The sequence below is a fragment of the Dama dama genome, chromosome 29 (assembly GCF_033118175.1).
Source record: "Dama dama isolate Ldn47 chromosome 29, ASM3311817v1, whole genome shotgun sequence".
Lineage (NCBI taxonomy): Eukaryota > Metazoa > Chordata > Mammalia > Artiodactyla > Cervidae > Dama > Dama dama.
The window spans coordinates 67,011,466-67,031,682 of NC_083709.1; the positions used below are offsets into that span (position 1 = coordinate 67,011,466).

At 40.3% G+C, this 20,217-nt stretch overlaps 1 protein-coding gene across 2 annotated transcripts in view; it reads right to left on the reverse strand.

The window, feature by feature from the left end:
- RNF38 (ring finger protein 38) overlaps positions 1-20,217 on the reverse strand; it is a 118,882-nt gene that overhangs the window by 59,384 nt on the left and 39,281 nt on the right. The window contains exon 2 of one of the 2 annotated variants that reach the window (XM_061132591.1): positions 8,393-8,463. The gene's annotated coding sequence lies outside the window, so the exon portion shown is untranslated. Of the gene's footprint in view, positions 1-8,392; positions 8,464-20,217 lie in introns of those variants that run through there. The other variant, XM_061132590.1, reaches the window with a different exon arrangement.

Sequence of the window (20,217 nt, forward strand, 5' to 3'; positions counted from 1 at the left end):
ATAAAATCTAAACTTCTTTCCCTGGCTTACCAAGATCCACTCAATTCCGTCTGTACCTTCCCCTTCGACCTGATCTCGTATCACCACTTCTGCCCTCATCCACCTTGCTGCAGCACATCAGCTCTCCTTCTGTTTGTTTCTATCAAGGCCTTTGCACTAGCTGTTTCCTCTCCCTAGAATGTTCTATGGCCCAGATTTTCTCGATTTGTTCTTTTCCATCAGTCAGATCTTAGCCTAAGTGTCACCTTCTTAAAGGCCTTCCCTAATACCTAACTAGAGTAGCCAACTGCTCAACTACTTGCACAGTATTTTAGAGTATCTGGTTATTTACTTGTTTACATATATGGTTCATTTTCTGCCCCTTCCACAAAGTAAGCACCCTACGAAGAAGGACCTTCTTTGTCGGTCTTTTCACTGTGGTAGTCTGTTGGCTCAGGTCTGCCTGGCAGAGAGGAGGCACTCACAAGTGTTTGCTAAGTGAATAGACAGAGTTCTCCAAAGAGAACGCACTGGTCACAGCACACACCCTCCTCCAACAACACAAGAGAAGGCTCTACACATGGACATCACCAGATGATCAACACCAAAATCAGACTGATTATATCCTTTGCAGCCAAAGATGGAGAAGCTCTATACAGTCAGCAAAAATAAGACCGGGAGCTGCCTGTGGCTCAGATCATGAACTCCCTATTGCCAAATTCAGACTTAAATTGAAGAAAGTGGGGAAAACCACTAGACCATTCAGGTATGAACCTAAATCAAATCCCTTATGACTATACAGTGGAAGTGACACATAGATTTAAGGAACTAGATTTGATAGAGTGCCTGATGAACTATGGACGGAGGTTCATGACATTGTACAGGAGACAGGAATCAAGACCATCCCCAAGAAAAAGAAATGCAAAAAAAGCAAAATGGCTGACTGAGGAGGCCTTACAAATAGCTGTGAAAAGGAGAGAAGGAAAGATATACCCATTTGAATGCAGAGTTCCAAAGAATAGCAAGGAGAGATAAGAAAGCCTTCCTCGGTGATCAATGCAAAGAAACAGAGGAAAACAATAGAATGGGAAAAACCAGAGAACTCTTCAAGAAAATTAGGGATACCAAGGGAACATTTCATGCAAAGATGGGCTCAATAAAGGACAGAAATGGTAGGGACCTAACAGAAGCAGAAGATATTAAGAAGAGGTGGCAAGAATACACAGAAGAACTGTACAAAAAAGATCTTCACGACCCAGATAATAACGAAGGTGTGATCACTCACACTCACCTAGAGCTGGACATCCTGGAATGTGAAGTCAGGTGGGCCTTAGGAAGAATCACTATGAACAAAGCTAGTGGAGGTGATGGAATTCCAGTTGAGCTATTTCAAATCCTGAAAGATGATGCTGTGAAAGTGCTGCACTTAATATATTAGCAAATTTGGAAAACTCAGCAATTGCCACAGGACTGGAAAAGGTCAGTTTTCATTCCAATCCCAAAGAAAGGCAATGCTAAAGAATGTTCAAACTACTGCACAATTGCACTCATCTCACACGCTAGTAAAGTAATGCTCAAAATTCTCCAAGTCAGGCTTCAGCAATACATGAACCACGAATTTCCAGATGTTCAAGCTGGTATTAGAAAAGGCAGAGGAACCAGAGATCAAATTGCCAACATCTGCTGGATCATTGAAAAAGCAAGAGAGTTCCAAAAGAACACCTATCTCTGCTTTATTGACTATGCCAAAGCCTTTGACTGTGTGGATCACAATAAACTTTGGGAAATTCTGAAAGAGATGGGAATACCAGACCACCTGACCTGCCTCCTGAGAAACCTATATGCAGATCAGGAAGCAAGAGTTAGAACTGGACATGGAACAACAGACTGCTTCCAAATAGGAAAAGGAGTATGTCAAGGCTGTATATTGTCACCCTGCTTATTTAACTTATATGCAGAGTACATCATGAGAAACGTTGGACTGGAGGAAGCACAAGCTGGAATCAAGATTGCCAGGAGAAATATCAATAACCTCAGATATGCAGATGACACCACCCTTACGGCAGAAAGTGAAGAAGAACTAAAGACCCTCTTGATGAAAGTGAAAGAGGAGGGTGAAAAAGTTGGCTTAAGGCTCAACATTCAGAAAACTAAGTTCATGGCATCCGGTCCCATCACTTCATGGCAAATAGATGGGGAAACAGTGGAAACAGTGGCTGACTTTATTTTTCTGGGCTCCAAAATCACTGCAGATGGTGACTGTAGCCATGAAATTAAAAGACGCTTGCTCCTTGGAAGAAAAGCTATGACCAACCTACTCAACATATTAAAAAGCAGAGACATTCCTTTGCCAACAAAGGTCTGTCTAGTCAAGGCTATGGTTTTTCCAGTGGTCATGTATGGGTGTGAGAGTTGGACTGTGAAGAAAGCTGAGCACCAAAGAACTGATGCTTTTGAACTGTGGTGTTGGAGAAGACCCTTGAGAGTCCTTTGGGCTGCAAGGAGATCCAACCAGTCCATCCTAAAGGAGATCAGTCCTGGGTGTTCATTGGAGGAACTGATGTTGAAGCTGAAACTCCAATACTTTGGCCACCTGATGCAGAGAGCTGACTCATCTGAAAAGACCCTGATGCTGGGAAAGATTGAGGGCAGGAAGAGACGGGGAGAAGAGAGGATGAGGTGGTTGGATGGCATCACCGACACAATGGACATGGGTTTGGGTGGACTCTGGGAGTTGGTGATGGACAGGGAGGCCTGTCATGCTGCAGTTCATGGGGTCGCAAAGAGTCAGACACGACTGAGCGACTGAATTGAACTGAAATGAATAAATGCACAATTAAAAAAAAATGACCTAAAGCTCCACAGTTAAAGACAAGTTAAATAAATCACCATGTATCCTTACAGTGCAACATTATGCAGCCAACTGATGTCTCATGTGTATATAATGTACAGATTACACTTCTCAAGAGGACGGTAAGTTCTCCCATCCTTCATTCTCTCATTATGTAGACATTCTTCCCCAGTGTTGGGATTGATGCTCCCTCCTTTTAAATTTGACTATGGTGGAAGTGAAGCTTTATGACTTCTGAAGTTAGGCATAAAGGGCCATAGAGCACCTGCCTGGTTCTCTTGGTCACTCTTAGAATCAAGCTGCCATCCTGTGAGGAAGCCCATGCTACCTACAGGTGCTCATGCTGAGGACCCCAGCTGAAGTCCCACCTAACAATCAGCATCAACCATCAGACATGTGAGTGAAGACATTGAGATGAATCCAGTCTTAGCCACCATCTGACAGCAAATGCATGAGAAATTCCAAGCAAGAGCCACCTAGCTGAGCACAGAAAACCTAAGAACCATGGAAGAAACTAAGATATGCTTTGCATCACTAAGTTTTAGGATAATTAATTACACAACCATAGATAATCAGCGCAGTTTCGTTTTAATGTAACCGTGCAAAGAATGCAGAGAAAAATTTAAAGGAAAAAAAAAAAGCACATTAAGAGTGTTATCTACTGCAAGATGGTGTATCTACTTATAACAATCTATTTCTATTTCCCTAATAAACATGTGTAACTATATAATACGGGGCACAGGGAGATTTGGTTTTGTTTTTCTCTCTTTTGTTTTAAAGCACAGGGGGCAGGAACAATAAAAAGACTTTTAACTGACATTTTTTAACTGACCAGAGAAGATTTAAGAATGGCCAATAAACATATAAAAAGATGCTCAGCATACTTAGTCACTAGAGAAATGAAAATTAAAACCACAGTGAGATGCTACTTCACACTCACTACAGTGGCTATAGTTTGAAGTATTGGCAAGTGTGTGGAGAAACTGCAACCCTGAGGCATTTGTTGGAATGCAAAATGGTACAGCCACTTTGGAAGAGTGTGACAGCTCCTCTAATGTTAAAATCATGTGAAAACAAAAACATACTTACAGGCAAATGTTCATAAAAGTGTTATTGATAATAACCAAAACATAGAAACAAATATTCACTAATTAGGGAACTGACAGACAAAACATGCTAGCTCCACACAATGGAATATTACTTACCCATAAAAAGGAATGAAGTACTGATTCATGCTACAACATAGACAAACCATGAAATCATCATGCTAAGTGAAAGAAGCCAGACACAAAAGGCCACATTTTTTTGTAATTCTATTTATATGAAATGTGCAGAACAGGCAAATCCACAGAGAGAGAAAGATCAGTGGTTGCCAGGAGCTGAGGGGAAGAAACAATGGGGAGAGGCTGCTAAAGGGTATGGGTTTCTTGGTGGGTAGTGATGATAAGTGTTCTAAAATTAGATGGTGGAGATAGAGGAACAACTCTTTGAATATACTAAAAAACCACTGTTTGCAAGATGAAAAATACCCTATACAAATATAACTTAAAAAATCCTGTTAATACTAAAATTCCAATGGCTGTTAACTTCTGGGGAGAGGGATTGAATGTAGTGCTGCATATTTTTTTTCTAATCACCATGAAATTAAAAAAAACAACTGAATATTTAAAAGATAAAAGGAAGTATACAATCATGGAAGAAAAACCAACAGCACATCTCCCACCTTTCTGAAAGTGGTGTGTGCAGGATGACCACACACAAATCGGACTGGTGCCTTCTTCCGTGACCAAAGGACTGAAGGCCAGCACAAGGAAATTCTGTCCAGAAAGGACTTCTGCTCTGACCAGCTATTTACATACATGCAGTTTAGAAATAACTCTCCCACTTCCTTCTCTCAGATGGCCAGCTTTCCCAGACATATTACCAGGCCACTCAGGAAAAGTGTTCCATTGAGGCTACAAACTCATCCCTCTCACCTGAAGTCTCCTCTTACCAGACTATTCCATGTTCTACCTCATCCTCAGGGTAGACCTACTCCCCCATGCCAGGCGTGTTCTCACTGTGAAGATGACTACTTAATTCCAAGGATCTCAAGTACATCAGCTGAGTTAGGTTAATTTCAGTACCTAAGTGAAACATGAATATGCTCTCACAATCACATATCTCCCCTATTCTTTACCCTTTTAAAGTCCTTTTACATAACCATCACATCTGATCAGCGCAATACAGAACACAGGACGTGAGGTTTCTTATATAGAAGCACAGGTTTTTGAGCATGAAGCAGGGCTTTCAGCTTAGAGAGGCCTGGAGTAACAGACGGTCATGAATCCTTTTGGATGTCGAAAGGCTGGACAAGAAAAAACCAACAGGCCAAAACTGCCTGCCGACTGACTTGGTTCACTGTGGTTCTCCAGGGCCTTCACTAGAAGACACGTTTTTCTCTGAGCCCGTCAGAGTTGAGTATATAAAGTGACATTAGGAACAGATTTCTTCAGCTGGTCAAATACAGACTCTGGAATTAAGGAGCTTGAGTTTGAATCCCTGTTTACTACTTACTAACTGAGTAATCTTGGGCAAATTACTTAATCTGTCTCACATTCCTCACCCTACAAATGGGAATAAAACAATCCCTATTTCAAAGGGTGTTTGGAAGGCAATCTTCTCCTAATACTCCTATATCCCTTACCTGATTTATTATTCTTCATAACACGAATGAACTAACAGTACCTTTAATTATGTTCTGCCATCTCCCTAACCATTTACAGAGAAAGCAAGCTCCTTAAGAGTAAGGATTCCTGTCTGTTTTGTTCACTATACTTGTCTCCAATGCCTGAAACAATGCTTAGTTTATAGTAGGTACTCAAATATATAATTGATGTTTGCTACTTGGAAATTATGGGGTATGACATTATAAATGAATATAAAAATATTCCTAGAGGGCTTTGTGTGAATTGCTGTGCCCAATATAAACTGAACATGGAAGTATGTAACTCACAGTATTCAACAGTAAACCTCAGAGCTGCAATCAGCTCCTTCCAGTACTGTCAAGCCGATGTACAGCAGCAGAGAAACTGTTGAGTTGGAAAACAATCTCAATCATGGAATTTGAGGGCTTGCCACTTGCAAGGCTACAGAAGGGATGTACAACAAATGGTCCCTTTACTCCTTGGTTTCACCTCCATCACACATGCATTAGTTAAAATTCAGACAACTTTTAAGAAACATCAACTTTTATTCCCAAATCTGAGAAATGAACCATGCCTGAAAGTTAAGTGAGGATAGTAAGTATCAATGTGTTTTGAAAATGTCTTCAGAAATAACCAGACAATTATTTTACGTGGCTTGTATCTGGGATAGAAGAACTGATCTAGCCCCAGCACTCCAGGGTGACTCCCTGGAATGGAGTCTTTTCTCTACTGGGATCACAGCTTCCAAGTTTATTTTAAAAACAGGGTTGAATTAGCTGTGCTCTGTAATCCTGTCAATTTTCAGGGAGAGAGAAAAGAACACGTAATCCAGGTGGCATGTACCAGGGAGCAGGTGTCCCTGCCGCTTTGCAAAACCAACACCCATTTATTATAGAAAGAAAGAAGTCAGAGGCTGCTACAAACATAGTGATCTGCTTCTTATCCTATCTACCACTCTCCTTCCCAGAATAATGTCTAATGATCCTATTCAAGGCTGCGATCTGTACCATCCAATTCCTGGTGGTCCTCATCCCACTTATTCTGCTGTACATTTTCTTCAATCCACGGTGCTTACTGTAACATACTGTACAACATATTATGTTTATGTTTATTGTCTGCCCCCCCATCAGACTGCACATTTAAGAAAAAACAGCAGTCTTTGTTTTGTCTCCTGATATATTCCCTAAGTGCCTAGAAACATAGCTGCCAATCAACAAATATTATTTGCTGACTGAATCAGTTGAATAAATTATAAATATATTCAAGAGACCCTAATCCATTCTCTCCATTTCCCTCTGGGAGACAATCATAAATATATGCATGGTAGGCAGGAGGGAGAGGACAGCAGAGCAGTTTCTGACAGCTCTTTGATAAAAAGGCTGACCAAGTGACAAAATCCCTCAAATTTCTCTTCCCTCTCCCCATGTGTTTCAGGAGAGACCCCATCGTAAAAGCACAAAATCAGTCATACAAAGGTTCAGACATTAGGAAGAAAATCATTTTAAAGTAGATAAAAAATATGTGGCAGAGGTGGACAGAAATCTCATCTCTAGACTCTAAACCTGGCTTCTCCACTGTAAGTGAACAATGGATAGAGGCATATTATACTGAGCAGGGGAAAGAAAATTTAACCCCCACACATCTTTACAATTATGTAACACAACGGCTCGTAGTATTACTGACCTAAAGTGATTTTGCCTTTTGTCTCTATCATTGGTCTTATTTTCAGATGCTAACTTCTAAAATCTGTGTTATACCACATTTTAGGGAGCTAACTATATAGTCTAGAAGTCTCTTTCAGTGGCTTGCTTCTGAAAGAAGTTAAAAGTTAAGCCCATGCCTCTGGATTACTATCATAAATAAGAGAGAATCTGGAATACTGTAAGTATACCACTCTCTCCATAAACAGACCAAAATCTGACTGAGCAAAGCTCATAGAGAGATCAACACACGGAACAAAGGCCATTTGGAAAATCCCAGTGTTCAACCAACTTCTTGATCAGGCTCCAACAGGATGAGGGAGGAGGATCTTGATTAAAACAGCAGAGAAAAACATCACTTGGATTGGTCTGCCTGGGGAAACTACCAGGGGAGTGATACATTCCTGTCCATAAGACACAGGAAGTGGGGGGGAAACCACTGGAAACTGATGACGGAAAAGGCTGAATTCAAGCCCGTCCAACATCAGCGGCCAGAGGTTCCAGACACCAAGCCCACGTGAGTATTCACTTCACGGCCTGGGCCATCACGGGTGCTCGTGAGTACTGAAGAGCCCCCAGAGATCAGTTTCTTTAGAGATAAAAGAACAGAAGCAAAATACCAAAAGTCTGGACCTGATTTAAAAAACAAAACAAGCCTAAAGCAGGGTTTTTTTTGGCATGAATCAGACAGGTTCCATTCTCAATCCTCAAAATTTAAATTGGTCTTTGGAAACGGAGTTTTTTAAAAAAAAAAATAAAAAGTAAATATAAGAAGAAGCCATAATATAGTCAACTACAAAACAGACCAAACTGGAATGTCGAAGATATTTCAAATTGGAAACACACACAAATTGCTGAGATAGTTACCAGTTTTGGAAACACCTGTTCGGATATGAAGATAATCCATCCAGGCTGTTCAGGAAAAAAGGAAGTGCAGTGACAGAGACAGGAATGGGGGTGAGGAAATGGAAGGGTTATCAGGAGCCCAGCCCACCTCCTGGAATTACCTGCAAGTTTTCTGGAGCAGTCTAACAACCCAGAAAGGCCCTCTGCATCTCAACACTGTGCCCCCCAAGTCACACACTCCTGCCTCTACATCCAGAGTTATGCAAGTGAATTCAGTGATACAGGGCAGCATGCATTTTCACCATCGTAGACATCAACACGGACCTCACCTTGTCACTGTCATCATGACAAATGTGGTCGTGATGGATGGACTGGCACTGAAAAGAAGCGCCAACACTACCTACAAGAGAAAGGGAGGAAAAGTTAAGATGCAGTAATTCCTCACATTTAACCTGCTTTACCAATTACACGTGCCTTTATATCCATCAGCCCATCTAATTCTCAACAATACTCGGAAATAGGCAGGACAGGGATTGTTATTCGTGTAGTTTGAGCAAAACAAAACGGAGACAGGCTGCCTTGCACAAAGGGGCAGTCAGTGAAGTAGCAGGTCTGAAACCAGAACCCCATGATTCAAACCCCTAATTTGCCGCTTTCCACGGCACTGAGTGGTTAAGTTTTCTGAGTAAGGCCACCTAAATAAGCACAACAGCCTTCAATAAGGCAAACTTCTGTTTAGAAAAAAAGAATACTGCTTTTTACACTACATATACTTGCTTTAAGGAAAAAAACTGACACTATAAATTCGCAGCATACAAGTAACACAATCTAATACACAATCACACGATTATAAGTAGGTTTATATTACTTTAAAAAATATACATTTTTAATATACCCAACCATTTGTTAATTTGAAGAACTACCTCCTAGTAACTGCTCTATGACAAGAGTGACATTTCTAACCAATAGGAAAACAAATGACCGTGCAATAAATGACTGGAACAAGGGACAAGCCATCTGTAAAAAGTTTCAGTTTCTACCTCACCATACAATGATGGCTCAAGATCTACGTAAAACCAATTTTAAAAGAAAATGCCGATTTAAAAAATAATCTTGGAGTAAGAAAAGCCTTCTGAAAGATGATACTGTATAAAATAAGAAGGCATAAGTGAGAAAATCAGCACGCATGACTGTGGACCAAAATGGGCAAAACCCCTTCTCCTTATACATAAGAATTTAACCTTGGGTTAATCCCTGTGAACCCGATTAAGACAGCATGCCACCTATGTTATCTGGCAACACTGTTTATGACAGAAACTACCAAATTAGTAAACTGCATCTGGACTGGAAGCAGACAGAGTGTAGGAAGCCATGTTCTTGAACTCCTCTGAGTGTGGTGATATGTAATTAATTAGGCATGTATGTCCCTGGCAAAAGACCCTGGAACCATGCCCATGGAGTTCCCCGCACCACCCATCGTGGGTCTTATCTCTCGGACCCTTGGCTGTGAGAAGAACACTTCAGGAAGAATGAACTGCTGCGAGGACTCCCACTGCCTTACAGTTTATCTAACAGAAAGTTAGTTTCTGTCCTACATCCTTCTGAATAAAGCGCTGCCAAGTGAGATCTGTGGTGGCTTTAGCAGTCTGAATGTGCAAGTGTTTAGTTGAACCTAAGAAGATATCCCACTGCCATTCCTGTGGATGTTACGCTGATAGGTACCATATTTTATAAAATTGACAATGTCATCATTTCAGATGTCCCAGTATTCCACCTCCTTGACAAAGAATGCTACCAACTAAACTCTGTCACATTTGCTTAATACTAAAAATTTTTATTTCACACTTACTGAAATAACTCTTTAGACCTTAAAGACAGATTTTTATCATATATTAGCCTTATATATTCATAAAAGAAAATGAGAATATAATTGTCAGTAACAGAGAAAATTATTAAAAGCCACAAAGGATAAAAAGTCTCCAGGGAATTCCCCCCCCCGCCCCGCCCCCCCCCCCGCCCCGTGGCACAGTGGTTAGCACTCAGCACTTTCACTGCCAGGGGCCCAGGCTCAATCCCTGGTCAGGGATCTAAGATCCCACAAGCGCAGTACGGCCAAAAGAGTCCTTACTAGATAAATGTAACATAATTTCTTCAAATGTACAGATTCAATAATCCCAGTGACAGTGACATTCCTAACTTCCTAATATAAACCATTGTCTCCCATTTTATATGATACTGATTATAAAATACAAAGAGGATTAAAATAAGAAAACAAATTAACCTCAAACACAAGGATAAAAATGCTAAACATAGTTAAGTATATATATTAGCGCACACTAACTGTATATGTGATACAGTATGTCACCATGATCTATTCATTTAAGAAAAGCCTGATTCCTTAACTAATTCAACAAAATTTATCAACAAAGTATTAGCATAAGAACCAATCTTTAAAAAGTTTGATCACATCAAAAGATGCTGAAAAAAACATTTGCAAATATTTATAATCAATTTCTATTTTTCAGAAATAAACTTACTGAGGGTACGAGGGAGCCTCAAGAGGGAGGGGATATTTATAGAGAGAGTTACGACTGATTTGCACTGTTGTACGGCAGACACCAACACAACAGTGTAAAGAAATTATCCTCCAATTAAAAAAAAAAAGAAAGAAAGAAACATTAATAAGCTTAGCAAGTTTTTGCCACTGGATGACAATTCTGGGAAGGATAAGGTGGGAGAAGGTGCAGTTGCCAAAAAGGTACAATTATGGATAAGAATAATATAAACCATAGAGTTCCCACGGGTACTAATAATAACAGTTAACGTCATTTAACATAGTCAACAACCATGATTTGGAAGGAAGAATATATATATACACAACAATATCCCCAAATACTAAAATCTCCTGGGAGAGTATAGAATGACAAATTTAGTCACAACAAACTATTCTGTCAAAGATTTGGTAGATGTGTCTCCAGAAGTTGGTAAAAATTATATTTTCTGTCTCCTATTAGTGTAATACCATGCAATACTAAAATTAGACTGGTGAAAAGAATTCTAAGAACTGATGAAATACAAGCATACATTAGATACCTTTCAATGAGGTACCAAAACAGACATTTATCTTATCCTTACACAAAAGCCTTGTATCTAAGGTCTGATGTTGTGTGTGTTTCTGCTGCACACACTCTAAGAAGAATGAGACTGCTGGCAACAGCTCACATACCACCATCTAACAACAGTGGGGGAGACCACCATTTGGGACCATCGTCAAAAAGCTGGACTCCACAAACCTGGAAAGATGAAGGCTGAGATACCTAATTTAGCAACTTAAAAACCTCTTCCAAAAGAGAGCATTAAAAATAAATGAACAGACATCCACATACCAAAGGGGGAAAAAAAAGAACCTAGACACTGACCATATTTTTCACAAAATGAATCACAGACCTAAATGTAAAATACAAAAGTGTAAGACTTCTAGAAGGTTAACAGCTGACCCTACTCTTTCGTGAAACCCTTTCTTCACTTGGCCTCAGGAAAGCTTCCTACATCACTGACTGTGTCCCCTTTGCTCGATTCTCATCTCCCCAATTTATAAAGTTTGGAATGTCCCAAGCGTAAATCCTCAGACTTCTCTTTTCTATCTATATTCACTCCTTTAGTGATCCCAATGAGTCCCATGGCTGATGACACCAAAATTTTAATTTCCAAGCCCCAGCTCTCCCACCTCCCACCCCAAGGAAATCCAGATTTCTATATCCTGCCACTTACTTGATATCACTTAGATATCTAAGCATCATCTCAAACATAACATGTCCAAAATTGAGCTCTTGACCTTGTCCTCTAAACCTACCTCCAGTTTCAGTAAACGGCATAACTATTCACCAGCATCTCTGGTCAAAACCCCTGGCATCTTCCTCAACTCCTCTCTTTAATTCACATCCCACATTCGATGATCTGGCAAATCCTGTTGGTCCTACTTCAAAAATATGCCTGAAATATAACTACTCGGCATCATTCACTGCTGCTACCTAAGCCAACACCTGGACTAATGTGACAGTTTCCTAATTAGTCTCCTTAGTTCTACTTTTCCCCATGAACTTTCCCTACCGCCTCCCAAGTCTGTTCTCCACGTTGTAGCATGAATGATGCTTTTCAAGGTTCAGATGGATCATGTCACTCCTCCCCTAAAACCCTTGGTTACTTCTCCCACTCAAAATAAAATCCAAAGTCCTTACTCCTTGGTCTACAGGTCTCACATGACCTGGGTATCCTAGACCTTTCTGATCATATCTCCTACCGGTTTTTCTTTCCTAAAAGGGAGCTAAAAACACAATAAATACACACCTGTAGCAAATTATCATGCTAGTATGTTATATACTTGAAACACTGTCATTCAACACCATTAAATACTTAAAACATTGTCAAATAAGACCATTAACAGTTCTTTATACGCAGTAATACTGTCTCCTAATGCCAGGCCCATCTAGAACTCACATCTCTTTCGCTGTCATGTAGCATGGTTTTCCAAATGTCATCTTCTCTCAAGGATAGTTGGAATGTAACTGAAACTCTTCAGCACATTGCTCTGAAGAGGAAATTGCTGTATTAAGTTTGTGAAACAAACATATAATCTTCTTAAATAAACATCAGCAGAAAAAACATTGAGATACATGCAAATTCCTTGAAATCTGAGTATAAAAAAGAAGAGGACTTAAACCACAAAACTGAACTGCAGAGACCTGGGCAAAATGTGCACAACTCACACAAATGTGCACAAATGGTTAGGGATCTTTAAGCTGTCACGAGAATGCTGCATTTTGAACACTGTTAGAATTATTCCTCAGTGCATTGTAATGGCGGTGTGTTAATCCAGCAGTATGAAGTGGGCCTCTCTTAAGCATTTCCTAGACTCAATAGCTAGCAGCTGTCACCTCATAAACAAAGATTTCTGTGTTTCTGTTTGCTTGCCACACTGCACAGCTTGCAGGATCTTGGTTCCCTGACTGGGGATTGAACCTCGGCCCTTGGTGGTAAGAGCGCAGAATCCTAACCACTGGATCACCAAGGAATTTCCAAAGATTTAGGGGTTGAAAAGTGAAGGTTTTGAGCTACAAAAGTGGACAACAGTGAGAGAAACAGCACCAACCAAGGCACCACCTGCTTTCTGAGACCTGCTCTACAGGAGCAAAAGCAGCGTTCCCACTGGCCGAAGTTTTACCAGTTTAAGCATTGAAAAAAAACCACAGAAATAAGAAAAGACTGTAACTAGCCAAAAGCACTTCATATTCATGAAAATCTAGGAGTTCCTTAATAGTAACTTTTTAAAAAGCATGCATTTATCCTACCGTTTAGAGTAAAATGAACAGCCCTAGTTCTATATTATAGAAGAGTGCCAACACAGAAAGAAGGAATTTCAGAATTAGAAAACATCATTTTGCACAAAACGGTTGATTCAGGCAAGGATCACCAAGGGCTAAAATCATTAGGTGAATGGCTGATGGGAGTTTGTAAGCTGCCAAAGAAACACTATCTGTCATTGCAGGGAGAACCTAAGGACACTGTAAAGAGATGAAATCCCATCATTGTAATCCAATTGCTCATCTTGGCATCATTAACAGTGGGCCAACCAGATGTGACTTCTGATGTGATACGCTGTGAAATTCAGCCATCACCTCTGCTTGGTAATCAAGCAAAAAATACTTTCCTCGGCTCCATCAAACTATTGGATGTGATTGCCAGTTTACAGGAAACATGGGGAATAGACATCACAGGAAGCAATCAGCTCATCCAAAAGTTGGTTCTGCAGGGGATCTCAGTAAGTCAGTGTTGTTATTATTCTAAAAGGGAAAGGAAAGATAGGCACTGTGCTAGATTAAAAGAAATTAAAGGAAATAGTCAGATACAATGTGCATACCAGACTGCATATTAGTTTAAACAAACCAGTTAAAAAGGTATTTGGGAGATAATTGGAAAAATCTGAATATGGTAAAATTAGATGAGATGAAAATTTATGGAAATAAAAATGTTTAAAAGAAGCAGAGTAAAGAAGAATATGAATAGTATAATTTCATGGTGGTTAAACAAACACATGCATACACAGATGTGTGAAGGAAACGTCCAGAAGAATATACACTCTGATAAAACAATGATAATCCTTGGGTGACAGGAAATTTTTTCTTATCTTTGTTTATCCATATTTTCTGATTTTCCATGATATCCATTAAAAAGGGGGGGCCTAGCTTCAAGTATCCCTAGGAATACTAGACCAAATAGAACAAGCAAACTCAAAAAAAAAAAAGACTCAAAAATAAAAAAAAAAAGACGGAATTCTCTGGCGGTCAGTGGTGAGGACTCTGCACTCCCACTTCAGGAGACACAGGCTGGATCCCCAGTCGGGGGGCTAAGCTCCCACAAGCCACACAGTCAGCCACACGGTGTGGGGGCTCCAACAGCACCCCCATGACCAAAGCAGGATTCTTGAGGTGAACGACCCTTGACCTTCTCTCTCCTCGGAGACCCTGTCTACAGAATGATCTCGGTGGCAACTGTTGCATCTCTGCTAAGATGCAACTGTCAGTCTATGTGGAGGCAGGCATATTTTTACTCTGCTCATTTTGTTATTAAGCTCTAGTCCAAATCCATAATGACTTCTGACAAAAGTACCTTGGAGAAAGCAGCTGAGACCAACCTATGAGCACCTGCCTGCCTCATTCATGAAACTCCTCAAAGGTGATGTCTCTCTAACATACCAAGAACTAGGAGTAGAGACACAGAATCACTGGCCTGGCCTGGCTTGAGGCCAACAATGGGCAGGTAAGGACTGAACCTCATGTTTCAGTGATCTAACCAGGCTTTTTACACACCTATTAAGTACACAAGGGCTTCCCTGGTGGCTCAGCTGGTAAAGAATCTGCCCGCAATGCGGGACACCTGGGTTCAACCTCTGGCTTGGGAAGGTCCTCTGGAGAAGGGAAAGGCTACCCACTCCAGTGTTCTGACCTGGAAAATTCCGTGGACTATACAGTCCATGGGGTCGCAGAAAGTCAGACACGATTGAGTGACTTTCACTTAGGTACACAAGGTGATGATCAAGGCTTGGAATAGTTATTTCCCATATGTCCCAAGGATGTCAAGTGATTAACTTGGGTCAGAAATGGGCTATGATGGAAGTCATGTCCTGACAGAATCTCCTTGATAATCCAAAGACAGGATAGCAAGGCAGAATTCATTCTTTGATTGTGGCAGATGGATTTGTAAGTTCTCACAAGGAGGCAGTAAAATTTAGATAAAAGATACTAGGTCTTACACAGCTTCTAGATTCTTCAGGACACTGGTACAGGCCCTTCACATAGTTGGTATTCTATACAACTTAATTACTCTGAAATTTGGTCCTGTTTTCTGAGGTATTAACAACCCTTCCAAATCAGTCTTTTGAAAACTTTAATTAGCCTACAACCACCACAATCCAAATAATTGGCATAGATACGAAAAAGCATTTGAACTCAATTAAAAAAAAAAAAAAAAACAAAAAAACCCTAAGCTACGTCTTGTTCACTCTACACTAAGAAAGACAGGTAGACTTTATTATAAAAGCCAGCCCCAGCACTTTGCCTGTACTTACTGTCACTGTAATTACTGTCTAAGATACTCTCAGCACTTGAGTCTGATTTTTTGGGTCTGCTCCCATATACTGTTTCTTTTAGGGCTCTTTTCCTTTCAACTCTGGCAGAAGAGTAAAAGTGACTGATTTTATAGTAGGACAGGAAAACATATTGAGCCTTATCCAATCCTTGGCCTGGAGACTGCTACACTCCAGAACATGATCTTGCTGGGTTTTAGTCATATCACTTGCAGTAGCCTTCACAACTGGTACCAGGAAACCAGAGTCTACAGCACAGCTGCAAAGAAAAGGGTCACAAAGGTCCCGGGATTTACCAACCAACTAGTAACTTCCAAAAGATATCTGCTCCAAAGATTTAGTATCACCCAGTTGTTAAGATCCAACTTTACTTACTCACATATCTATCCTTAATGTTTCAAGTTTTCTCCAAATGAACTTGCAGAACAGGCTGCACTGTTTTTAGAAAACTTATTTAAAACTTACTAGACAGGGCTTCTCCGGTGACTCAGCGGTAAAGAATTCACTTGCCAATGCAGGAGATCTGGGTTCAATCCCTGATCCGGGAAGATCCCACATGCCACAGAACAGCTAAGCCCCTGCACCACAGGTATCAAGCCTGTCCTCCAGCACCCAGGAGCCGCAGCTACTGAAGCCGGCGTGCCCCAGAGCCCACGCTCGACAGCGAGAGAAGCCGCTGCAGCGAGAAGCCCGTGCACTGAAACCAGGGAACAGCCCTCACTCACTGACGAGAGAATAAGCCTTAGCAGCAACAAGGACTCAGCACCGTCAAAAAGAAATACAAAAATAAGAAAGAACAAAAGACCACCAAAATAGAAAAAAAAAAACTTATTAGACAAACTCTATTAACTAATACACTTAAAGACATTATTAATGTAAATTGTGTGCTTGCTAAGTCATTTCAATCATGTTCGAGTCTTTGCGACCCTGTGGACTGTAGCCCGCCAGGCTCCTCTGTCCATGGGACTTTCCAGGCAAGAAAACTGGAGTGGGTTGCCATGCCTTCCTCCAGCGAATCTTCCCTACCTAGGGATGGAATCCACATCTCTTACATCTCCTGCATTGGCAGGCAGGTTCTTTACCACTAGCATCATCTGGGAAGCCCAGTAAAGTAAGGTAATTTTAATGTAAGGTAAATTTTGATAAATAACATGTGAGGAAGAAGACAGTCTTACTTTGTAAGTGACTCAGTTGCTTAATTACTTTTACAATGAGATCTTAATGATACTTCTAGCTACAAAGGGCAGAAAACTCAATTCCAGATTTCCAGGATATTTTGTTTTAAACATTTTGGTTGAGATATAATTCACATACCATACAATTAATCTATTTAAAGTGTAAAGTTAAAAGTTGGGTTTTTTTTTTTTTTTTCCTGTACCACATGACATGCAGGATCTTTTTTAAAAAAATACTTATTTGACTGTGTCAGATTTTAGTTGCAGCATGCAGGGTCTTTTGTTGTAGTGCATGAATTCTCTAGTTATGGCTTGAGGGTTTATTTGCTCCACTGCATGTGGGATCTTAGTTCTCTGACCAGGGTTTGAACCCACTTACCCTGCATTTCAAGGCAACTTCTTAACCACTGAACCATCAGGGAAGCCCCAGCAGGCAGGATCTTAGTTTCCAACCAGGGATCGAACCCCAGGCCCCTGCAGTGGAAGTCCCAAAGGTGGTTTTTTTTTTTAAAGTATAGTCACAAAGTTGTGCAACCATCATTACAATCAATTTTAGAACATTTTCATTACTCTAAAAAGAAACCTAAGGCCATTACACCTCATTTTTCCCTTCCAGAGCCCCTGACAATCACCAGTCTAACTTGTGTATGTGCCTATTCTGGATACTTCATAAAAATGAAATCATAAAATGTGGCTTTTGTACAATAACTGACTTCTTTCACTTAGCTTAATGTTCGTTTGCAAGGTTCACCCCTGTTATAACATGTATCAATTCATTTCCTTTTTATGACAAAATAATACTCCAGTGTGTGGATAGCCGTTCATCCACTGACGGGCACTTGGCCTGTTTCCACTTCAGTACTATTGTCAACAGTGCTGTTATGACATTCATTTCTGCATTGATGTTTGCTTTACTTCTCTTGAGTGAAACTGTTGGGTCATACGGACCTCTTCTCAGCCTTTTAAGGAACTGTTTTCCAAAGTGGTTACACCATTATACATTTCTATTTCTTTCTTGAATAGAATGAACTTTGGGGTCAGACCTAGATACAGTTCAGTCATCTACTGAATACGTGATCTAAGGCAAATCATTCAACATATTACATGCCTTCCTCAGCTCTAAAGTGGGAATAGTTATATCTACTTACATCTACTTCAGAGTTGTTCTGAGGATTATTATTAAGGTTAAATATATGAAAATGCTCACAGCACAGTGCCTGGCACATAGTAATTCAAGAAATGGTGCTATGAATAACACTTCTGTTCAAACCAAGGCTGCTGATTTGCCTGTGAAACATTGCCTAACTCCTTAATTTTTCACTAGAACTCTTCAATTGCACTGATCACACTGTCGTTTTTTGGTTACATGTCTCTCCAACCAGACCATAAGATCCTTAATTTATCTTTTCATATGTTAGCATGGAGCACAATTTCTGGCTCATGGCAGGAACTAGGCAGATGCAGAAACAAAGTTAGGTAGAAATGAGATAAAAGAGTGAAAGAGAGGGTGGTAGGAATAGATGGGGAGAGAGAGGAAAGGAAGCCTTCCTGAATCATCATCCTTTCTCCCACACAAGCTACTCAGGCCTCATAATACATTTTGTATATAACAGTTAAATGCAGAGAAATTCGATTTCCCTTCTGGATTATATTTTCTTTGGAGTCAAGAGACTGAGCCTTATTCATCTTTATAACCTCTGTGGAACCTAATGCAAAGTTTTGGTCATAGAAAGCCCTACAAAAAAGTTTACTGAATACACAAAGACTTTGCCCAATTGATTAGCTATGATTTTATGCCTAACAAAGGATCCACCAAGTGAGTGAACGAGTATGCTTCAACTGAACAGAGGCAGCAAGACACAAGCTGAGGGAAGTACCCTTATTTCTAGCCCTCAAGACTATAATTCTTGAATAATCCATTTTAAAGCGAGCCCTGAGCATCTGCTAAGTACCTGCTCTGTAGCAGACACCCATGTATAAGGCCCAGCAAAAAGCAAGCAAAAAGCTCCCTCGCTCTATGGAGTTTGCAGCTCAGTAGACAGCATTTGCCTTCTATCCTGAAGGTTCTAATCTCACTCATACTCCACATGTTTCTTTGCTGCAATTACTTTATTCATTTAATAAATATTTATCAAACCCCTACTGTGCCAGGTCTATCCTAGGCACTAGTGACATAGTGTATACAAGAAAAGGTCTCTCTCTGCCTTTCATTTACCTTATATTTTAATGAATTCTATAAAGATGCATTTCCCAGTCAATTCTGTGAAATGTCATCTTGTAAACGTAAGCTTAAGTCATGTGTTTCAGTTTAAAAAATAAAAAAGAATGAAGTGGTTTACGATGAAAATAGAACTCTACTACCACCCCCGCCCCAGTCTCTAGTCTCCCTTCCCAGAGGCAAGCATGATCAAGTCTTTTAGGCATTCCTTCCAGAACTGACCTCAATTTTCCTACATAATATGCATATGTGACTACTGCTTGGCTATCAAATTTCATGTTATTTATAGGGCTTCCTTGGTGGCTCGGACAGTAAAGAATACGCCTGCAATGTAGGAGTCCTGGGTTCAATCACTGCGTCAGGAAGATGCCCTGTAGAAGGAAATGGCAATCCACTCCAGTATTCTTGTCTGGACAGTTCCATGGACAGGGGGGCCTAGAGGGCTACAGTTCATGGGGTCATAAAGAGTTGGACACAACTGAGCGACTGACACTTTCACTATTCAATTTCGGTCATACTATCATCAGACAACTAAACTCTTCCATTCCTCCTGTTCCACTTCCTATCTCATCCAGTCCTCCAACACAATTATGTCATATTTTGTGTCTGGATCAAAATGATAAGTCATAGAAATTTCAGAAATAAGTAAGCTCTCCTAAGGAGAGTAGAGTTTTCTAGGCAACAAACATAACCTAGTTTCTTGCAATTCTGTGTTTTCCTATATACTAGGGCTTACAGGTTTTTAGTTCTTAAAAAATATCACCTGTTTCAGAAATAGACTCACAGACACAGACCTGCCAAGGTGGACAGGGGTGGGAAAGGGATGGGCTAGGAGTCTGGGGTTAGCAGAGGCGAACTTTAATGTAGAGAATGGACAAACAACAAGGTCCCACTGTTAAGCACAGAGAACTATGTCCAGTCTCCCAGGACAAACCATAATGGAAAAGAGTATACGAAAGAATGGACACATGCGTATAAATGAGTCACTCTGCTATACAGTAGAAATTAGCCCAACACTGTAAATCAATTAAAATTTTTAAAAGTTCTCTGAACTGCCTTTAAAAAAAAAACACCACCTGTTTCAGATCACAAAACAATTCCTTTAAATATTAAGCTTCC